This window comes from Diabrotica undecimpunctata, chromosome 2 (genome assembly GCF_040954645.1).
Source record: "Diabrotica undecimpunctata isolate CICGRU chromosome 2, icDiaUnde3, whole genome shotgun sequence".
NCBI classification, from domain to species: domain Eukaryota; kingdom Metazoa; phylum Arthropoda; class Insecta; order Coleoptera; family Chrysomelidae; genus Diabrotica; species Diabrotica undecimpunctata.
Window position 1 is genome coordinate 177,388,646 of NC_092804.1, and position 25,111 is coordinate 177,413,756.

At 33.0% G+C, this 25,111-nt stretch overlaps 1 protein-coding gene across 2 annotated transcripts in view; it reads left to right on the plus strand.

The window, feature by feature from the left end:
• The window catches only part of Hr4 (nuclear hormone receptor 4), a 235,840-nt gene that overhangs the window by 33,820 nt on the left and 176,909 nt on the right, over positions 1–25,111 (plus strand). Inside the window, exon 1 of one of the 2 annotated variants that reach the window (XM_072524106.1) lies at positions 2,098–2,196. The exons of the other annotated variant lie outside the window; for it this stretch is intronic. The gene's annotated coding sequence lies outside the window, so the exon portion shown is untranslated. Of the gene's footprint in view, positions 1–2,097; positions 2,197–25,111 lie in introns of those variants that run through there. 2 annotated transcript variants of the gene reach the window in all.

Below are 25,111 nucleotides of genomic sequence, written 5' to 3' on the forward strand. Positions count from 1 at the left end.
ATATGCTAGTTTTCCGAAAGCGCCCCATGCCAGTTGTGTTCTTTTAATTTCAGCATCTTGATTTGGTTTTCCCAGTTTGATGACATGACCTAGATATACGTCTTCATTAATGTCTAGTAAAAGTGTATCCAAAGTAGGAATCATTTTTGTAAATAAAATAAGTAAACTTTTCTTTGAATCTTGTTTCACAATATCGCCTATATGAATAGGTTTTTTAGGTGCCTCTGTGATACTTCCACTCTTTCGTTGCTTTAAAAGTCTATAAATAGTTGCTTCTCTAACTCAGGTCATATCTGAACACTTAGAAACTATACTCTAAACAGTGCTTGTAAAATGTTGATCTACAAGAGCACATGTACATGATTGAACATTAAAGTTTTCACATTTTATTGTTGCTTCCTAAAAGACAGAGATTATTTTTCACGTTAAGAACGGCTATGAACTTATTAAGTCGAAATACGTATCAACAGATACATAGACGCTTTGAACGTGAAATCAAATCTTTGCTGTCTTTTTCATTTTATTCGGATCTACTCTGTATGACTACAAGAATCAAATTCGTTATGGATTTCTGCTTAGTTGATAGACATGTCGTGGAATGCAAATTTTAGATTCCCCATGTCTCTATTAACATCCTTATCAACGTCTGTTATACCTTGCATTTATAGAAGGTTCAGATTAAAGCAGAAATCTGAATTTGTTTCGAAACTATCTTATCGATTTTTCTATCAGATGTCGCTATGGCGTCCATAACGAAGCCATTTTATTGTTGGTTCCTAAAAGACAGAGAAGATTATTTTTCACGTTAAGAACGGCTATGAATAACTGTTCTGATGAGACTTATTAAGTCGAAATACGTATCAACAGATATATAGACGCTTTGAACGTGAAATCAAATCTTTGCTGTCTTTTTCATTTTATACTAAAGTTTTCATTGGACGGTTAAATGACATTTTAATTTCACAGGAGTAAAATTGGATGTTTGTGACATTTTTACTACACAAGTTCACTTATGTGTGGGCCTGCGTAGCGCAAGCGGTAGGATGCTTGACTCGCAAGCTGGTGGTCCGGGGTTCGAATCCCACCGCCGGCAAGAACATCTAGACATTTTAAAAATGTCTATAGGCCCCAGGTCGACTCAGCCTGAATAAAAATGAGTACCTTGGGTAAAACCAGGGGTAATAATAGACGGTTGAAGCGTAGCACTGGCCATGTTACCTTCCTTGTATACCGTAGGCCCTAGATATAGCAGACTACCCTGTTATACTCCCAAAGCCGCGACAGCGGTATAAAACGGGAGACTATTATATATAAGTTCACTTATTAATATCGCTTTTTATTGTAGAACTAACAATTCTGCGTGTTATAATCACGGTACTTTACAAACACAACCTGTTAATCTTAACTAAAATGATTCACAATCTGCAAAACATGTTCTACTGCTTGGCAATTTTAATCTTTTCTAAGAAAGTTGAGGGCTTATAACTTGAACCTCCCCATTCATTCATTCATCATTTGTTAATTAAAATGACTACAAAATTTAAGACAAGAATTGAAATAAATTGATATGTTTAAAAATTTTAGGTAAAACCCAAACATTTTCAGAACTATGCTAACTATTTTATTTTAGAAAATCTCCGTCACTGTTTTATGATGTTATATTGAGTTTTATCTCACGTGCAATAAAATTTGTGCTATCAATCATTTTCAAATGTACAATAACAATTATCCTTCATGATTTTTTATAAATTACAACTAAATTTTTGTTAAATATAATGGCAGTAATAGTTGACAATTTTTAAAGTTTTTCGAAGTTTCGTATCAATTGCTCATCTTTTACAGATCATCTGTAGAACAAACGTACAAACTTTCAATCAGACACAACCAACATGACCTTATCAATTATTTTCGCCGTTATTTCATGATCATGAATGTACCTTTACATCCAGTGCTAAAAAGAATTGAACTGGGAGGTCGTTTACCTCCGTATCTGCCGATAAGATACAGAGACAGTATCAAAATTCGGCGATGTTTTTTAATATTTAAATCGGTTTTTGAATTGTTGCGACATTATCACCTGCATCAAATATTTTGTTTGTTTGTTATTACTTGATTAGTGCTTAGTAATTAGTGAGAACCGTGAAATGAATGATCAATTTGTTGTTGGAGTAATTACATACCTGCGATAAATGCAATGTAAGTTTTTTATAATAAATGTATATTTTTTATACATTATATATTTCAAAGTTTAAAAGTAAATCTAAATCTTTACTCAAAGTAAAATCTTTACTCACATTATGTACTATGCAAATCAGTTTAATAGCCATCTTCTATAGTACCTCTACTATTTTTGATGAGAGGATTTTAGGTTTTAATAATTTTCTCAAGATTGCTGCACTTCTACATCCTTTGTTAATCATACTATTACTAGTGATTACTGTCTATAAATCGTTGCAACTTGTCGGAATCCACAATCAATATCGTATCGTCGGCGTATTTGATGCTGTTCATATTTACACCATTCTACTTGACTTCATCCTTGGAATCCCCCAGTGCCTCTTTAAATAAAAACTCGGAATATAGATGAAATAGCAGGGATGACAAAACACATCCTTGTTTTAGAATCTGTTTTTCTATTATTGAAAGCCCTTTCATGTTCTGCAATACGTTTGTTAAAAGTTCTACCAGTTTGACCGATGTAAGTTTTTGGACAGTCGAAACATTTAAGTTTGTATACACCACTGTGTAAGTGGACTGGTCCACAGATTTATCATAAGAGCAAAATAATTTAATATGATAATCTCATCTTAGAAAACTAAAACAATAGTAGTCAGCAAAGAAGCAACCAGATGTAAAATAGAAATTGATGGCATCAGTATTTAACAAGTAATGGAAATAAAATACCTGGAAATAACACTGTCTAGCTATGGAGGCCTGGAAAAAGAAGTGAGAGATCAAGTACAAAGAGCAAATAGACTAGCAGGATGCCTTAATAACACTATATGGCGAAACAGACAAATTGACACTGAGATGAAGTCAAGAATTTATAAAGTCAGTGTAAGACCAATAATGACATATGCCTCAGAAACAATACCCGACACAACCACAACGCAAAGGCTACTGGAAACTGCAGAGATGAGAGTACTGAGAAGAATTATTACAGGAAATACGCTGAGAGATCGAAAGAGAAGTGAAAACATTAGAAGAAAATGTAACGTACAGTGTATAAATGAATGGACACAAAATAGAAAAAAAAAATGGAATAACCGTTAATTGTCAGGTTTTCATCATTATTTTGGGCTTTTGATATTCTCATAAATTTAGTTTTCTTGACGTTTATTGATAATACATATTCTTCTCCATACTCAACTAGCTTTCATTAGCTTTTAGAGGTCTTGGACATTGTCTGGTATTATGATATTATCTCTTTTCATAATTTCTTCAGAGTATGCATTGAATAGTAGTGGTGACAATACACATCCCTGTCGCACTCCTCTTTTAATTTCGAACTCTTCTGATGTGTGTTCATTAATGCGTGTGTGTACCTGATGTTTATAATAAAATTTTATATTTTTTTAATAAAGTTAATAATTCGAAGGCCATTTTGTTTTGCTTTGAGGACGTCCATTAGCTCTTTGTGGCGGACTTTATCGAAAGCCTTGTTGTAATCTATGAAACAGACGTACATAATATCTTGGTTCACATCCATCTCTGGACTAGTACGTTGAATGCATAAAGAGCTTCACGGGTACCTACGCGTCTACAGAATCCAAATTGGGTTTCTTCAATATCCATATCAAGTATTTGGTAAACTCGTTTATTAATGATCTTTAAAAACATTTTAAGTATGTGAGACATCAGGCTTATGGTGCGGTGGTCGGTGCATTCTCTAGCATTTTTTTTTTTTTGACAGATAAATAAATATTGAAATCAACTATTTATTTTGTATGTCACCCGACTGATAAATTTCATTAAATATCTTAAGAGAACATCCGTGTACTCATTTTCTATCATTTTAAGGATATCAATAAGCAGTTGATCTGGCCCCGGGCTTTTTCCGTATCTGGTGTTCTTTAGTGCATACAATATTTCTTCCTTTGTAATTTCTATACTTGTTTCTCTGTCCTCGAAAGATATGTCTTGTAGGTTTCCTCTTTCGTCGAAGAGCTCTTCCATATATTCTTTCCAGCATTTTAGCTTTTCGTCGGTCGTTATCATAGTATTTCCATTTTTATCTAAAAGAGTTGTGTTGTGGTTTATTTTTTGAAGCCCTGCCATTTCTTTAACCTTTTTATGTAGGTTGAGTACGTCGTGTTTGTTCTGAAGATCTTCTATCTCTTTACATTTTTCCTTATAGTAAGTTTTTTTTGCCTGTCTTAAAATGATTTTGTAATTGTGACGGTCTTTGTTCTTGGCTTGTCTTCTTTGGTCCATCCTGCCGAGTATTTCGTCGGCTATCCATTCGTCGCTCTCTTTCTTATCGGTTCTTTTAATATCTCTTTGCATGGAACGAGGAGACAGTTTCTTAATATTTCCCATTTTTTGATTTATTTCGTAGGTGTTATATAGTATTTAATTTATCAAAGTTTTCGTAAATTTTCTGTTGGAGTTTGTTTTTTATATTAGCTTCTTTCAGTTTTCTAACATCTAATTTTGGAGTTGTTTAGGATTTTCTAATACGTTTAAGCTTAAGCTTGACATTAGCTATTAGTGGGTTATCGTCTGATGTGACTCCTGTATATGTTTAACTGATTTGATGTTGTTACGATATCTCTCTTTAATCATTATATAATCAATTTGGTTTCTTACCACTTTTTCCGGTTTATCTGCCCATACCGAACAAATCGCCCATAACTACCGTGATTTCCTTGTTCTTTATCATTTTCAGTGCATCTTCAATTTGTTGGTAGAATGTTTCTACTTTATCTTCTGTTGCGTCCGTCGTAGTTTTGTGTGTGACGTCCTTATTTGTAGTAGGATCACCCTTTCTGAGATTGGGACAAAACCCTTTATTGACTTGTTGACCTCTGTATCGACAATAATTGCTACTCCACGTCTAAGCTGGTTGTCAATGTTTCCAGAGTAATATAAGGTACCGATTTCTGTCGTAAGGTATCCTGAGTTAGGCCACCATGTTTCGCTTACACCTAATGTATTTATATTCATTCATCTCATTTCTTGAAGGATATTATGCATTTTACCAGGTTGATACATGCTTTTGATGTTCCACATACCTATTTTTGGTGAGAATAATGAGAAATGAGAATACTCAGAAGAATTACAGGAAATATTCTGATAAACCGAATAAGTAGAGACGAGATCAGAACAAAACGTGTACATTACATTATATAAACGGGTTTATATAACCCGTTAGAAAACTACATAGAAAAAAGGATTGGAACAATCACGTCAGTAGAAGTATCGGTCGATAAAAGCAAACTTGCTAATATAAAATAAGAAGAGGAACACGTTGGGAACAATCGTATCAATGACTTTCAAACGAAGTATAGCTAAACAAGGTTTGTCTTTTATCTTTTTCGTTTTGAAAAGACAATAAATATCTTCAGATTTAGGTTACGCGTTTTACCAAATTTTCCTGGCCTAATAAATTATTTCGCCAAAATATTTTTCTATCTAAATTAATTTAACAAGCTTTTCGAAAAAAATTATGAGCATCATAATTCTTTCTATTTATTATACATCAAATATCTGAACCTTTCATCTAATAATAAATTGTTTCTAATTTTTCGAATCGCGCGTAATTGCCGATAGGAAAGTAGACGACCGAGTAAAAAATAAATATTGCGTCAAGAGCGGGCCAAAGCTCCGAATTTATCGTACAAGGTCAATGACATCTCATTTTGATACTGTGTTCCTGAGCAGAGTCGGTAGTTCAGATAGAGGCGGGCGGAATCGAATTTCTTTCGGATCGCATTTGGATCACTCGACAAGATCACTCCGACTATTTAACACAAAGATTCCATAATAATTTTAGATTCACAAAATTTCATCAATACGTAAAGAAAGATCAGGGGAGACTTACTCCGATATATATTTAAAGATCGATTTCTCATAGTAAAGTGCGATATTAATAGTGTTGATAGTTTTATTTTTTTTTTTTGAAGAAATTGTCCCAGTAAATGTCTCACAATTTTATTAATCACGAGATTCTCTTTTGTACAAAAATTTTGAGTGAAGCGTAACCGTTACATATAGCGTAACTATTACAATGAGCATCTCTAACTTTCTGAAGTGTTGGGAGTTTCGTACGGGTCATTGACGTGACAAAGGGAGGTTTTTGACGTGATGATGTGAATCTAGGATCTGGAACCGTTTAACAAGTGTTTATTTAATTTTATATTTGGCGATTACGAAATTTTTGCGTAGTTTTTAGAGGGGTTACATGACTTTTTGCAATATTACAGGGGTAGAAAAACATTTTCTTCATAGTTTTTGATAAAAATCTCTTATACAGTGAAGTCGTTTTACCCTGTCGTATTTCGGATTAACGCCCGAAAAATAATTTATGACTCTAGTTACAGCCACTCTGTTATGCTTTCCCTTTTCTACCTGCTTTGTGGTACCGAACCTCCTACTGGTCGGCTGTAGTACTTGAGGATAATTCAGCGCTACCAATACAATTTTTGTGAGAGAACTTTGTGATATGGGTTTGACCAGTTTATCAAAAGTATTAAAAGCTATGGGTTTTAGATACAAAAACACCAATAATCGTAAAGTGTTGTGCGAGCTGTCCAATGTTGTTGGAAAAAGGTGGACATTTATAAGAAACTATTTAAAAAACAAGAATTCCGAATTTGCCAGACAATTTGTGTTTCTTGACGAAACATGGATTTTTGCGAAAGGAAATAATACCAAATCATCCTGGCAAGATGATTCTACCAAATGCTATTCGAGTACTAGTGCGAGTAATGGCAAAAGATATATTATATTGCATGCAGGAAATACGGACGGTTTTATACCCAATGCTAGTCTTATATTTTCTTCGACAAAAAAACTGATGATTACCACGGAAATATGGACGCCGATATTTTTGAACATTGGTTTGAGGAAAAATTATTAAAAAATCTGGAAAATCCGTCATTAATAGTGTTAAACAATGCTTCGTATCACACCAGAGAGGAGGAAAAGTTTCCCACAAGCAGCTGGAAAAAAGAAGACTTAAGACAGTGGCTGTCGGAGAAAAATTAAGAACACGAACATCTAGTTTTAAAAGCTGAATTATTAAATAAATGCAAAGAACACATTACTGAGAAAAAATTTGTCGTTGACCAAATGGCACTAAAATATGGTCATGAGGTCCTAAGACTACCACCATATCACTGCCAGTACAATCCAATTGAATTGGTGTGGGGCATCACTAAAAACTACTATGATGATCATGCATGTAAGACCACCGACGAAGCCAGCGTTTTACAACTCTGGCAAGATGCACTAAACCAAGTCAATGAGGAACAATGGCGGAAATGTATTGAGCATACTGAAAAAAAAATTCATATGAAATAGAACAATTTATTGATGAAGTAAGACCTTTAATTATTCGTAATGATGAAGATTCAGATGAATCGGATAGCGAGTCAGATAGTGATGATACCTGTCCATAGATTAAGACGTAAATAGAAAAATTAACACAAAAGGGTACCAACCACCAAAAAAAAAACAAACAAAAAAATAAAACAAAAACCGCATGCAGGAGAAAGCCGGAAGCACGCCGCACGACGCTCTTGAATGCAAGCACCAAAAAAATTAGATTAGCAAGTAAGGTATATTAAGGACATGACTGGGTATTAGACGACGGATGAAAGGATTCGATGCTTGCTCGCTCTCGACTGCACTTGGTGCAGAAAAGGGAAAGCAAGTATCGGCACACACAACCATCATTAGATCGCCGAACAATTGCTTTGACCGGTAGTGATAAAGCCAAATGGGCTAACCTACCACTTAAATGTAAATACACGGAAATCTCCGATTGCCTGACGGGGGATACCGCGAAATAGTCGAGACCTGGCTCCAAAGACCAGGGGGCGGAGGAAAACTGGGGCTGGTTGTACCGCAGGAGGACAACCTACCTCGGTGGGTTTGGGAAGGTGTGTGTGGGAAGTAGGAATAAGTCTTTGTTTTATATAGATATATATTTTTATAGATACATATATTTATAAAATATATCAAGATAAAAATATAATACAAAATTTTGAACACCCAGTATTAACATTGGCAAATTTTTTTATGCTTAAATAAAAATAGAGTTTAGGACACGCTGAAAAAGAATTTTTGTTTTTTCAGCATAAATATTAACCACAATATTAATTTTTGAAGTTGTATGTGTAATATAAAAATTTTTTCAAAAACTTTAAATATCTCAAAAACGGCTATTTTTCGAGAATGGTATCCCAATAAAAATCGATCCAGAATTTTACGTAGATTCTAAAAAAAATCCACAAGGAAAATAATTCCTATTTTTTCTAAAAAAAATAACAAAAAGCACAGTTTCTATTTAAAATAAGAAACTTAATGGCGACTTCCGGTACAACCGGAAGTGCTAGAAGAATGCAAATATTTAAAAAATGAAGAATGCTTTGCATAACCAATTATTCCAAGTTTGCAGAAACCAGTGACGACCAGAACTTTGAAAACTTTTAACCAACATGTTGCGTGAATGACCCTGTATATTTCATACTCAATGTTTATCAATTTACATTATGATATTCAATTATTATAAAACATAATACAAAGTTATTTTATTTAAAAAATCCCTAATGTCGTATTATCAAATTAAGAAAACCGTACATTTTTAATTTGAGAACCGCTGACTACCTGAGGCAAATCTGAACAGACACTTTTATTACTTATAAGAAACTTTTTTATTTTTAGTTTTATGAAAAAAAGTTATTCTTTGTAAAAAGTTCTGAATTATCTAAAACCTAGAGTTCAATCATCAGATATTAATTTTTTTTCAGTCACCATGTACCTCGTACATGGTGTGTCAAAAAATATGAATTTTATTTAAGAGCTAAGAATATCCAGAATTTTGAATTTGATCAAGAAATGTTCTAAGTAACTAACCCCTGTTAAAATCCTGATAGGTTTCTTTTGCCTTCTGAAAATTTGGAGTGCATTTGTTGAATTGCCAATATGATTAATTAATAGCTTAGGTGTGAGTGAAATAAAGAAAACTATTTTAATAATTTAGGTTTAATTTGGGTTAGGTTAAGAGAAAGATTGGATCTGTAAGACCTTAATTCGATATTTAACAATTCCACGGGTGTTTCTTCAGCAATTTGTCGTACTTTTTTAGTGGAAAATGTTTTAATAATAAGTTGCTATAAGTTTCGGTTAGAAAGAACGTCAAAAAATTAGGATCATTATTGATATCATAGAAAAAGTCCATCTTTGTACTAGCTAGTGCAATTTTAAGTATCATAGACTAACAGAGAAGTAGAGGAAAATGTTTAGTACAGGAAAGATATAAAATATTTAAACTGACGAAACCAACTTATCACGAATAGTATTAGAAAATAGATGAACAAGAACGATTCCCACTTTTATTTGACATCGCTACACATTTTTCCGGTTTCCAGGTAGTTCTGTTCAAAGGTAATCATTAACAGTTTTTCGTTTTTGGCACTGTCCATATCTTTTGACAACTTCATTCATTTGTTGCTTTGGTTTTCTTGATAAGTGGTTAGATCTCAGACATTTAATAAATCTATTGTATGCTCTTCTTGTAATAAATATTCTTTGCTAAACTTTTCCGTTACTGTTGACTAAGATATTAGCGAAACCAGATCAGAAAAGCTCGTCATCATTTTAAACCTATATTCTTATATGGTTAATTTTTAGACTACTCATTATATCACGTTGAATGATAAAACACTGAACTTTTTTTTGTATTTTAGTCTTGGTTTAGAACCTTTAGCTACGTAATTACATACAAATATTAGTATTCAGATTAGATGTTATTGATGTAATGGCTGAACTCTTTAATCTAATATATCAGACTGCCACAATCCCCAAATAATGGCTGCAATCGACCTTTGTTACAATTCCCAAAAAGCAAAGTGCAACAACTTGCTCAGATCACGGGAACAATAGCTTTAATGAGTCACGCACTTAAAACATTTTTGAAAATAATTCACAGCAGAATTGTTAAAACTCTTGAATATGAAATTAGTGACACACAATTTGGCTTTAGAAACGGTATGGGCACAAAATATGCTTTGTTCGGCTTGAATGTGCTGGCTCAGAGATGCATGGACATGAATCAGGATATGTACTTTTATTTTGTAGACTTTGAAAAGGCATTTGATAAGGTTCAACATAAAAAGCTTGTAGATATATAAAAAAGAGATGTATATATACAGACGAATGTTGAGGATTCCATGGGTACAAAGAGTTACTAATGTTGAGGTACTTCGTCGCATGTGTAAACAAAAAGAATTACTAAGAGTAATCAAGGAGAGGAAAATGCAATACTTGGGTCATGTGTTGAGAGGCGAAAGATATGAATTACATCAAGTTATACTGGAACGAAAAGTACAGGGCAAAAGATCAGTAGGAAGACGCCAGAACTCGTGGCTGAAAGACCTGAGGATATGGTTCGACCGCTCATCCGCAGAGATCTTTCGCGCAGCAGTTTCCAAAACTACAATTGCCATTTGGATCGCCAACCTTCGAAAGGAGACGGCGCAATGAGAAGAAGAAGAATATAAAAAAGCAAAAATATTGACAGTCGTGATATGAAAATTATATCTAATTTATATTGAAATCAAACTGCCAAGTTAACACATTTTGAGCGGGCGATCTAGCATGGTCAACAATGTTGCGTAGCGGGCGAAAATGCAATGTATACGCCCGGATACATAAAAGTTTGAGAGTTGTAACTCAAAAACTAACAAGTTTTTGAAAAAATATAAGAATAAAAAAATGCCTAGAATAAGTTTCTACATCCGTATTGCCTATAATAGGATTAGGGTTACCAACTTTGTAGGTTAGTTGTAGGTGGGTTGCTAAAATCCGTGTAAGTACCTATATTCAGAAGTTCGTGGAGTTCTGGGTGATTGTATCAATGGAAGCTACATTTCAAAAATATTTAAAGTTATATATACAGAATAATATTTAAAAAAAGTTATGAACAAAATAAAAAAAGAAACGCAATAAAATCTATATTTCAAAAATGTTTTCATAAAATTTTACATATACAACAATATTTTACTGCTTTATAAAGTTACCTGCAGTTAAGGCTAGATTCTAATATTTTTCCTGAGTATGGTACATAAAAAAACAATTTCCATGATGTAGTGAAACTTTGCAAAATTCGCACATATAACAGGTTAAGCTTTTCTTCTTATTGGCGGCACATACACGACACTGTCTCTGAGGCTTTAGTTTTGTGCCCCCTGTAGTAATTTTTACTAATTTGTGTTTTTTTACATCTTTTGATAATCTCTCCGGAGGATCATTTCTATTGGGCGTAGCAGATGTACCTGGTACAGGATCATCTCTGTTTTCAGGAGTAATTCCAGTAATCCATTCTTTTGCGACATCATGTAAAAATATCTTATACTTCTTTTTTGATTGTGGATTTAATGTTTTAAAAACCCTGAAAGCATTAAATACCGCGCAATTGATGAAAAACATTACAGCCCTTTTCGTCCATTTTTTGGTACGACGTACAATCGAGTAATACGACACCCTTCATATATTTGTTGTAGTCAACAACACATAATGGTTTCCAAATTCTCTCTTTTGTCACCCACTCAATATTGTGGCTTTCTACCATATTAGCTGAATGTATACTTGATATCATTCGAACAGCTCTTTTCGATTGCCAACATTGTAATAAAATGTTTTGGCGGCGACGAAATATAGATTCTCCCCTTGCTAGTTTAGCATTTTTCAAACAAAGAGGAAGACCTCTGTTCAAGCGAATAGTGCCACAAGTTCGAAATCTATGTTGTAAAAGTAATTCACAAGTGGCAACACTATTATAATAATTGTCCATATATATGTGATGCCATAAGTGGGAATAGGGTTCCAGTAGATTTAAAATTGTTTCTTGTAATCGACTTCCTTCTCCACAGTATAACATACATATTATACATACGAAAATTACAAATGTAACCAGTTCTAGCTTCACAAACCATTCTTATAAGTAATCCGTACTTTATAATTTTTGATGCATTATAAACTTTGAATGATAGGCGACCCCTCCATGGCATGATGCTTTCATCTAATGATAACTCTCTCTCGGGTTTGTAGACTTCCTGGAATTTAGGTAAGAAGTAAGATATAATCGGGCGAATCTTTTTAAGGCAATCTCTGTCATCTCTGTCATCATTATTAGAGAAATGCCACGCATACCATATCTGTCTAAATCTATCCCTGCTCATTACTTCAACAAAAATTGGAGTTTGGATAGTTTTTTCTGTAGACCAATATTCGTCTCTTGTGTCCTTACGAACTCGTCCCATTAGGAGAAGTAGTCCGAGCATTTTCTTTAATTCCACCACAGTCACATCTTTCCAGTTGTCGCTGTTATATTCTTTCTCATGGGGTGGATAGACACACGTGCATCTTCGAATCAATATCGCTTTGTAAGTAAATGTTTATGTAAAATCCCTTTTTAAATCGATCTCGTCTAGACTAATAAAATTTAATAACTAGGATTCTGTTATTGTAGACTAAACAATCTGATTCTCACATCTGCTCTTAGGTAACAACTTATGAAATGAAAAATTGAAAGGAAGTACAGAAAGAAATCAAAATAAAAATCGGAATAGCAAAAGAAGATTTTTATAAAAGAAAATGTGAAGAAATAGAGCAATTGCAGGCAAAACATGGTATTTTTAATGTACATAAAAAAGTGAAAGAACTTGCAGGTACACAAAAACGTAAGCAGCCAAATACCCTGTATAACGTCAACGGAAACATAATAACAGAACTAGAAGAACAGTTGAAGACATGGAAAAACTATATTGAAGAACTCTTTGCAGATGATAGACAACAATCTGAGCTAAGTAACATACAAGGAGACGAAGGTCCTGAAATAACGGAAGAGGAAGTAATGTACGCACTAAAAAGAATGAAAAATGGCAAAGCCCCAGGTCCAGATGAAATACCAACGGAAATCCTTAAACTAATAGAAAAAGACTCGATTCACATTCTAGTTGAACTTTTGAATAGCATTTATACATCAGGAAAAATACCACAAGAATGGCTTTTATCCACCTTTGTGGATACCAAAAAAGATAAATGCCAAACAATGTAGTGATTACCGTACAATCAGTCTGATGAGCCATGTACTGAAAATATTCCTGAAAATTATACACTCTAGAGTACACAGAAAACTGGAAATGGACATCAATAATACCCAGTTTGGATTCCGAAATGGACTTGGAACAAGAGAGGCGTTGTTTGCACTGAACGTTATGTCTCAAAGATGTCTTGACATAAATCAAGATGTATTCATGTGTTTCATAGATTACAACAAGGCCTTTGATAAAGTGCGGCATGATCACCTAATCAGACTCCTGACAGAAAAGAATTTAGATATACGAGACATCCGACTAATAGCAAATATGTACTACAATCAGAAAGCGGTAGTGAGAGTAGAGAATAATACCACTGAAGAAATTGAAATAAAGCGAGGTGTGAGACAAGGGTGTATACTGTCACCAACCCTGTTTAATCTCTATTCCGAAGACGTAATGAATAGAATACTCTCTGAGCAATCCGTAGGTATTAAAATAAATGGTGTTAGATTAAACAATCTGAGATTTGCCGACGACACCGTTCTGATCGCAGGAATACTTGAAGAGCTACAGACATTGGTGAATAAGATAGCAGACTGCAGCGAAGAATATGGACTATCTTTGAACATAAAGAAAACTAAATTTATGGTAATATCGAAATCAACACAAAATGTCCAAACACAAAATGTCCAAAATTTATATTTACACAATGAAATTATCGATCGAGTTAGCAAATACAAATATTTGGGCACTTTTATAAATGAAGACAACGATAGCTCAGCAGAAATCAAAATAAGAATAGAAAAAGCCAGATCCATATTCACTAAAATGAAGAGAGTGTTCTGCGGAAGAGATTTGAGCCTTGAAATTAAACTTAGCCTGATGAGATGGTACGTACTTTCTGTGCTGTTCTACGGAATGGAATCGTGGACGTTGAAAAAGATTGATACCAAAAAATTAGAGGCATTTGAACTGTGGATGTATCGGAGAATCCTGAGAATATCATGGACCGAGAGAGTCACAAATGTCGAGGTCTTGAGAAGAACGAATAAAGAAAAGGAAGTCATATTTACGATCAAAAAACGAAAACTGCAATACTTGGGACACATTACAAGAGGCGAAAGATATGAACTGCTTCGAATAATTATGCAAGGGAAAATAGCAGGAAAAAGGTCCGTAGGAAGAAGACGAAACTCCTGGATAAAGAATCTACGGGAATTGTATAGCTGTAGCAACAACGAATTGTTTCGGTCAGCAGTTTCGAAAATACATATAGCCCTGATGATCGCCAACCTTCGGAACGATGATGGCACTTGAAGAAGAAGAAGACTATATGACCTTTGTGTATAAAAAGTAAATAAAAAGAGATAACCAAATTGTTCATCAATTAGTTCCATCAAAAAAGCATTATAATAAATTTGTTGTAACTCGTCTAAGAACACGTTGTACTCCCATAGGAGTAATAAAGTATTATAGTAAACGAAATGAAACACAAACATAATATGAAGGAAATTTGAAAGACAAACAAATTTTATTATGAATACTTCGGACTTCGGATGTTATGTCTAACGCGTTCCTAATAATAATACACCAATATCAATATACTGTGTCCGTACATTATATAAAACATTATTTTTACTTTTGTGTCACTTAAAAGTGATGATTTTAAGCGGGTACTAATACCTATCCCGCTTTTAAACGGCAATGAGCGGAGCAGGTATTTGTACCTGCCCCGCTTATAAGTGGCAATCCGCCAAAGCGGGTACTAGTACCCGACCCGCTCATAATGTGTTAAGAGTTGACAACCAGTACACCCAAAATATCAAAATACAGAGAGGAGTCCGCGAGGGTTGCGTGCTGTCCCCACTACTTTTCAATGTCTACAGTGAAGCGGTATTTCAAGAAGCGCTCTCAGACTCAATAGAAGGTATATCTATCAATGGAGAAGTTTTGAATAACTTACGTTTTGCAGACGATACAGTAATAATGACGGATAACAACAATGATTTACAGAACGTAATGCAACGCCTTAATGAACGCTGTCATGAGTACGGACTGAAGATAAATTTAAAGAAAACTAAATGCATGATCATGACTAAATCTGCACATGCAAATATCCAATTGACTATTGAAGATACTGCAATTGAGAGTGTTAATACATATAAATTCTTAGGAACATGGATAACATCAGATGTAGACCAAACCAAAAAAATTAGGACACGCATTGAAATAGCACGTGCATCATTCATTAAACTTAAAAAGTTTCTTTGTTGTCGGGATATAAGGTTAGAACTACGCCTGAGAATGCTTCGATGTTACGTGTTCTCTACTCTTCTTTATGGCTTGGAAGCGTGGACACTTAAAACCAGTCCATCTGAATAATTGGTCGCCTTTGAATTTTGGTGTGACAGAAGAATCCTACAAATATCATGGATTCAAAAAATGGCAAACGTGGAAGTAACTAAAAGGATAGGAAATGAGGCGGAAATAATATTAACTATCAAAAGACGAAAACTTGAGTACTTAGGACATGTGATGAGAGGGCAAAAATACGCGTTATTACAACTTATTATGCAAGGCAATACCCGAGGAAAGCGAAATGTGGGAGGACGAAGAATATCCTGGCTTATGAACTTAAGGGAATGGTTTGAATGCAGGAGTTCAGAACTTTTTAGAGCCGCAGTCAACACAGTTCGCATAGCTATGGTGATTTTCAACCTTCGATAGAAGATGGAACTTAAAGAAGAAGAATTAGTATTCATTCATGATTGTACAGGGAGGACACTTTTCATGCTCAGGGGTTCATTAGGACGACACAAGAAATAAACCACGGTTACATAGGTGGGCAACAAATAGGTACACATACAAAGGAAATATCTCTTCAAACGATCAAATTTTTCATTCACCACTTAATAGTACATTTTTATGGCGTCCAGTACATAGTACAAGTTTAACGGCGTCTTTAAACCTGCTTTCAGCAATTCTTGAAGCAGCGACGTGCTTGTATTGACATATAAGGGACAGTTAAAGAATATGTGATTTAGATCAGCTTTACTAGTTCCACACCCACATCAATCTGTCTGTTGGAATCACTTTGGTTTGTTTTTCTAAATGTTATTTCATGAAGGGCTTTTAATAGAGAGTTTAAGTACACGGTTTTATCTCGAATATTGGTGGCTGTTCCTTCCATTGTTGCATAATTTATCCAATATTAACTTCTTCCCATTTGATTCGTTTACGTGCTGTTGAAATCTTCTTTAAATAATTTGGCCATATTTTTAATATATTTCTATATTATCTGAATATGCCCTTACATTTGTTTCTGACCACATTCCTGTACTATGAAAGGTAACAATTATTTTAATATTTATTCTGTTATCGTACAAAAATCAGGAGCTTTTTTACTGTCGATATTTTCTTTTGTCTCATTTAAATCTATTTAAAATTGGCAAATGTTTCTATGATCTACATTTGTGATCAATGTGCTGTCTATTCTCAGGAAGTTCTATTAATAAAAGAAGTTTTATTTTATCACAAATGGTGTTGACAATAATTTAACAGTTTGTTAAATCTTTATCCAGTCGACGAAGAAAAAAATTATAACTGATTTCTTTCTGACATAACATTTGCTTGGTTGTTGTTAACCACTGCGATAAATTATTTGGTTTCCAGGCAATATTTCAAGGCAATGACACACGGTCAAGTCCAAATTTTACGCAAATAACAAACAGAAAAATGACCTGCTTTATAAACATTTTTTTGATAATTCATTAAATCATCAAAAATAAAAATAACTGATGATGCGGCTTTTATAGCATGGTCAAGTTCGTCGGTGTAGAAATGAAGTAATTAATATAATACAATACAATAACATTTTTTATAAATTACGACATTTGTGAAAGATTTAATCAGGTTAGACCAGGATATGGCGGTTTTACGCTCCGAATTCTTTATATATGAATGAATCTGCTTGAAATTTTGGCAGTAGATAGAAAATAGCTCAAAGATTAAAATCTACCATATGCCAATATGTGCTTTTCCCCTGAGGGTGGCTACCATCCCCACTCAGTGGTGGAAAACAATTATCAAAAAAAATCAAAAATATCAAAAAAAAGGTAATCGCTACAATTGTGAATTTTCAGTGAAAAAATTCTGGAAATTCAGGTTTTGTATCTGGAATTTTTTTTGTTTCTTTTTAGTTATTTTAAAAAAGGAGATTTTTTAAGGAATTCCAAAAATAGTGTCTTCACTCTAAACTCGAATTTTTTCAACACTAAACCTTCTAAACTAGTTAAACTTTTAGTATGTAATGTTTGTATATAAGTGTTTTTGTTATAAGTGTTTGTAAATAAATTGTAAATGAACAACAAACAGCTTCAACCAGGGTGGTTTTGGTGGGGGCGAATTTGTTACTTTTGTTACGACAAAAAATAAGTAGACTTTATTTAAAAAAAAATTTTTCAATAAAATCCTTTATAAAAAGGTATATAAAAAACCCAGTTGGGCTATGTTAAATTGACAAAACGTTTTCGGAATAAGTATTCGATCATCAGTGTCCTAAAAAGTATTTAACCACTCAATTAAAAAGAACGTGAAATAATTTAAGTTTTGACTAAGGTTAATGTAAAATGTGGTTAAATACTTACAAGTTAATACATGGATGTAGCCACTAAATATGGGGTAAAAACCCTTTAAAAATTACTAAGTGAAATTTAGTTTACATTATGTCTAATTTAAAATTAAGATGGTAAAGTTACCGTTGGATTGGTAACATGGCGACATATGACTCTACATTAAGTTGCAAGTCCTGAGACGGTATGTCTACGAGGACTTTATTAAAGCAACTGATTGAAATGACAATATTAGCAGGTTATGACGGAAGTTGTGACAGAGCAGTCAGTGTAACTGTATATGTCTATTTAAGACAGAAGCCAACGTTGTTTAAAAATTGTGAAAGTTGAAATAAAAATAAAATTATAACAGTATCAACCATCAATGTTATTGTTATAAATTATGTATGTGAGATGAAATTGTGGTGAGAAAATTATGTGATTATAGTTTGTCAACCAACTATACAGTGTCAAGTGGTGTGATGAAAAGATTCTAATATAAGGCCCTTTATGTTTTAATAACATTTGGTACCTGGAAAATGGAAACATGACACAGGTGGAAAGTTGGGTTCTTGAAAAAGTATAGGAATTAATATATTTAATATGTGAGAATGTTATTCAATGAATGAAATAAAACTATTGTAATATAAAGTTCATGTAAAAATTGACTTATAACTCAATTATATTAGGCCCTGTATGTCAAAAAACAACAGGAACAGGAACTTAGTTTCCTTGTGGACTTTATTTTAGTTATAAATTACCTTCAGTTTCATGCAAATCACTTTTACCAGTGATCATTTTTAAGGTTTTTTTTAAGAACTTAAGTTTTCCATTGAAAAACTTATAGAAACGAGAGTTTTCCGAGAGTTAACTTTATTGTGTATGTTTTAGTTATTTTTTTGTGAAAACATGGTTGGCAAAGAAACATTCTAAACATTCAAAGAAGCATTCTACTTTTTCTCAAATTAATTTAAGTAAGTTCATGTTTGATTTGAACTTGTGCAGAAAGGGGTGGATTACTATTTTGAAGAAGTTGCATGCACACATTTCCTTTGATTTTTGTAACTGGCATTTTGCTTTGGTTGATGTTATGGAGTGGTTGAAGTAATTAAACCAATCGCCAGTGAAGGATCTCAAATGCCACTTTTCTGTACCATTTGACAGACTGTCGTAAACAGTTTGAGTAAGCTGTCTTTTGATCTAAACGCTTTTGCGTTATTATACTCGACAATGGCTGCAGGTTTTCTTTTAGGACCTTCCCTATGCGTTACCTCTATCATATCGTCTTTATTTTTTGTAGACAGAAAAAGTACGTCTTTGTTGTTATGCCACTTCATAACTTCAATATTATTTTTGTTATGTTTGGCAATAATCTCCACTGTCTTGAGTGTGGCTTCAACACCTTTGGGAAGTTTTTTTCAGTTTTTTCTCAACGTTCGTATAAGATGAGTGGATCTAGTTTTCAACATTTCAAGGAGATGTCAACACATAACAAACTGATCTATAGCAGTATTTCCTAACAAGACTCCTACCCTGATCCAATAAGGCTTCAATCATTTTCATAACTGCCCTTTCAACAACTGGTTGTCCATTATTTTTTTCTTTACCGCAATATATTTTAAATGACTTCTAACAAACAAATTTTAAACAGCTTTATTCCAAATTTATGACGTTTTCCTTTTACGTACTGTCGAAAAGATTTACCTCTAAATCGAATCATCGTTCCATAAATGCAAACAGTTGAGCCTGGTATCATACGTCGATGAAAATTAGCGTTCAACCGATTTCGGGGCATGTATTTAGCAATATCACTTTTATATAATGAAATTTTGAGCCAGTAATCAGCTAATGATGGCTTTGAGTCTAGTCCCATCCAAAGAAGAAGCGTTATCAATGTAGGCATTTCATTGTAGTTAGTGTCTTCCCAATAATTAAAACGTGATTCTTTCGTAATTGTTTTATTTACTATTCCAGTAAGAATTTGTTACTGTGCATACCTATTTGTTTCGAAGACAATCATATTTATAACATCGTCAGAGACAAGTAGATCAAAGAATAACAGTTCATTCTTATCAGCCATTTCGTTTTTCAAATTTTCAGGAATGCCAAAGTTTAAAGGACAATCGAAAATTGCAAAATTTCCGGAAGCAGGTCCCCAGTTTGAATCTTCTTCTAAAAAATTTTCTTTTGGCCTAACAGTATGTGTCAAAGAATCATCATCTTGGGTCAAAGAACAGTCTGATTTTTCCTCCATTACTCGAGATGACTGAACACGACAATCTGCAGAAGTGTTGGGTTTTTTCTTTTAAAAGAATGTCAATATATTTTTAGATAATGCCTACTCTATCTATTATGTGCAAATCATAATTTTGTGACAATTGAAATGATATATTTATAGTAGTTAGAACAAACGTAAATTAATTTTTGTGAAGCCAATCTAATAGTAAAAAAAAATCGGATTATACAAACTAAAATTTTATTTTAAGATGTTAGTGAACAAACCTTTCCTCAAAATATTCTTTTCTTTTCGCTACAGGTTGATCATCAGATTCACACATGCATCTGTATTATATGTAGGCTCTTCTTCTTCTTCTTCCTTCTCGTATGTAGGCTTTAAAGCCTGTTTCTTCTTCAATAGTAGCCTCCTAAATTGTTTAAATTGTCGCAGCATCTTTTTCTTGGTCTGCCAATACTTCTTCGTTCAATGGCAGCTAATCTGAAAAGCTCAACTTATGTGGCGCTTGTGTCGTTGGAGGTCACATCAACTCTTCAAATCAATTTACTTGTAAGTAAATATTGCGTTTATTTGGCTGTGTGAATTTAATTTGAGAAAATAAAATGCATCAATGTTGTGTTGTTCCTTTGTGCTCATCGAGAACATCAGGACACAGGTTTCCCAAAGATATTCTGATGACAAAAAAGTGGATTCTAGCAATAAGAAAGGATAAATATGTGCCGACAATAAATGCACGTATTTGTTAAAATACCTATTCACAAGGAAAATAATTGCTAATCCACAAGGAAAATAATTCCTGCAGCTGGCTGTATACCACGTATCACAAAAAAGAGGTTAATCTTTGTATATGGGTATATTTTATAAAAACCCTAAAAGCCTAATCGAAAGCCTTTGTTAGGTTTACAAAACATAGATATGCTGGTTTATTGTACTCGATGGCCTTTTCTGTGATTTGTCTTATTACAAATACGCAGAAGTCAGCAACAAGAATATACTAACATTAACGAGGTCCTTTAAATACCCTTCTAATCTTTTGCCACAAAAATTTGTGCTCTCAAGTATTCCCAAAACGGGTATACAGAACTGATATCAAAAAGTTTTGTAAAAATTATTTAAATGATAAAATAAAAATATTATTGTTATTAAATAAAAAGTAAATTGTGGAAACATTGTTTTTGATTTGTTTCAAATATTGGAATAAATTGGAAAAATAGATTACAAAATTTCGGGCAAAACGCTGCAGAATATTGTGAAGAACTGTTTGTATGTTGTTTCAACTTGTATGTAACAAGTTTTTGTTCTCACGAAAAATAAAACCTATATTTCCCAATAATTTTTGGGGTTCCACAAAGGGACAATGCACTTAAAGAAACATCGATAGGGACTCTTTTACCAAAATTTTTACCCAATAACGGTCACGAAACCAACTGGATTTCTTCATAAAAACGAGCTGTATTGTAATGTTGCGCTTTTCATTCTCTTTCTTAACTTTTCTTTCCTTCGGTTTTTGACCGTTTATTGAAACTTTTAGAATATACTAAACCAGTTACTGCAGCTTGATCGCTTTGACTCTGGGGTAAGTTGACCCATGTTACAACTTCACTGGGAAAAAGTTTTAATAGCTTAAACGAGCTGTGGGAAAAACGGGATTATCAATAAATAGCAAAAAATTATTGTATTGTGTCTTATATTGTTATAAATATCGAATGATGTATGGACAGTTTTAATTAAATACCTAAAAAATCTTTCAACTCTTTCATTATATTTTTTTTCAAATTTTACTTACTTTTGTAATTATTATATTATTAAAATTAAAAACGATGTATATAAAATTAGTAATTGGAGACAAAAGAAAAGATGTATAAATATTTATTTAAAATGCTCTACAAGATATGTAGGCGTTAATATAAGTATCCTAAATTAATCAAATACAAGAAAATCTAATGCTATGACATTTTCTGTCCCTTTTATTCAAAGAACAATAGATGGCGCTTGATATTTTCACTAAAATACCTACAAATATCCGTCATATTATATAAATAATTTGCAACTTTTCACTTTAAACAGTATACGAACATTAATACTTATGCCTCTTGTATTTGCCACTGTATTATACGCTTTTTAACTTTATCAGATACAGTTTTCAAAGAATAAAGAAATTTGCATCTTTTTTGTGATTAGGCTCATGTACTTTCATTACAATTTCCATCCATAAAATTATCCGCGCATTGATAAATTATTAATATTAGGAGCATTATATAATATTGCTATCAGCTGCTTATTTGTTATCCGAGTTTATAAGTCTTCTATTCTGTTCCCTTCAGACGTAGATCTGAGCATTTTTCTTTCCATTCTCCTCTATAACTAGTCGCAAATAGACAAAATATATAACTCTGGCAAATTGATATTCCTTTTTTTCACAAGATATGAAGGTAAACCATTTATCTTCTCTCTCTCTCTTTCTCTCTGTTTTTTGTTTCCCATAACATAAAATTACCAAAAAATCAAAAAAATACTCAAGAATATTATGTGTAATATCATTCAATTTAATTCTTTCTAATAAACACGCGACATATAAATTGTCCATGGGCGAAACATGGAAATTCCAAGTGGACTTTGTAAACTAAAAACGATTGGCTTTGCGATTTGTTCGTCTTCATGGTAAAAGGCAAACGCATGGGAAATTGTAGACGCTTAAAATCAAATTGTAAGTTAGTTGGAATCATAGGTATATCTGGGATAAAGGCATCCTCTCCTTTGTATTCTCCCTTGATAATCGCTGCCTCAATGACATTATTCATTAGCTTTTTTTTTCGTTCCATTGCACAGGTGAGGTTGATTAATGATACGCAGTATAATGGCATTTGATCTTATTTTTAGGGAGTCGAAGCAATTTCAACTAATTCAAAAACTATGTAGCACAGTGGACTGAGTATGTTATTCTGGTTTCTAACTGATTCGAATGAAAACAACTTTCGGAGAAGAAACTTTTGAATGGTCGCACTGAGATCATCGACATCTGTATTTTTTGCCGCCAATATTATTCATTAAATCAGGCAATTATGGATATTGAACTGTTTATTGTATTGAAACGTCATTTAATTTTTATATATAGATTAAATTACCTATAACTGTCGAGGTGGAGTCTTTTGAATTTATAATTAAAAAAATAGGGGTCAATAATCGAGATAAAAAATATCTTATCACTCAAGTTGGACCAAACAATACACTTTCAAAATTTTTTATTGGAATCGGTTCAGTGGTTTCGTATATTAACGTGGACAAACATCGGAGCCTGAGATTTTTATATATAAAGATAACTTTCTGGTATGAATTTTGCTTCAATGGCTTGGTGGTTTATCTATTGGTACTACCGATTGGGCCGTATCTTGTATTTTTACTTTATTTACATGCATATATCTTCTATATCATCCATTTATATTTGAATTGTTTGTCCGTCTAATCTTTTCTGGGAAAAGTTGATTTTCCAATAAGACGATAACAAAACTTGAAATTAAGATATATCTACAGAATTATGCAACGATTCCATACTCTTGTATAGAGCTCTTGGTGCATATAGAACAAATTCGATAGAATATTTATACGTTGAGTTGAACTAAATATCATTGGACATTCGAATACATTTATTGAGTTTTCAAAGCGCGACAACGATCTTGAATTATAAAAAGCTATTGTTGATTCTTTGATTTCCATGGACTATGAACTATATAAACTCGCGCATGCAATGGAAGTTTAATAACCAGCTTTTGAAAAGTGACAGTCCCAGCGTTAAAAACTAAGCTACATGCAAAAAATTGTCGAAATCAAATATACATACAACAATTAATATTCTGCCTATAGAGACACCTAGATAAACAACTACAGCTGATCGTTCAAAGGAAAATAGACAGCAGAAGGGGTCCAGGGAGGAGAAGACACTCGTGGCTCCAAAACTTGCGGCAATGGTTCGGATTGTCATCTGCTGAACTATTCAGATCTGCCGTAAACAAAGTCAGAATAGCCATGTTGATTGCCAACGTTCGGAACGGACAAGGCACATTAAGAAGAAGAAGATAAACAACTACCAGCTGAATAATCTATCTTTTCTGGTTAATTATATGCTTAATTATAAGCACCTAATTATAAGCCAAGATCTATAAAGTTGATGACTTTTATATTGTCAATAATTTTGAGTTGCGTTCCTGGGACGCCAAAATAGTTCATTCAATTACGTGCAATTTAACTTTAGAATACCCTTCTGAAAAAAAAACGGGTGTGGCAGTCCAGTGGGACTGCCGGTAGAAGTTACACTTCTATACACGCATTCGCCATTACAAACTTATTTGGGAGTCAATCTGCACAATCATTACATATGTAATGCTATAGGTAAGACATAGCAGAAAGAGAAACAGAATTAACAATAACTTACTAACAATTAATAAACAACATTTGACCTGTAATAGGAGTATAGTGAATGAAGGATTTAATTAATATTTTGATAAAAATGTATATTTTTATTTTCATATATGTATGAAAGGAGTTGAATGCAAAAATTTTTTTACACATACTCTGCAGTAAAATTCATTGTTTATTTTGTTATTAATATAAAAATACAATACAATACACTGCAACATAATTCAATATAATAATACAATACAGATTAAAATGCAATATTCATAAGTATTTAAAAATGACAATAATATACATAAAAAAATACACTACAATACAGTGCAACATAATTCAATATAATAATACAATACAAATTAAAATGCAATATTCATAAGTATTTAAAAATGACAATAATATACATAACTTTTCTACTTACGCATATTTACCATGTAATAATATTAATAAAAAAGTCTTCCCCGACTGGGAATCGAACCCCGGTCTCCCGCGTGACAGGCGGGGATACTGACTACTATACTACCGACGACATGACACAAACCTATTTCAAAATTGACAGTTCTGGGTCATACAGTGATTTATTGAGATTATTA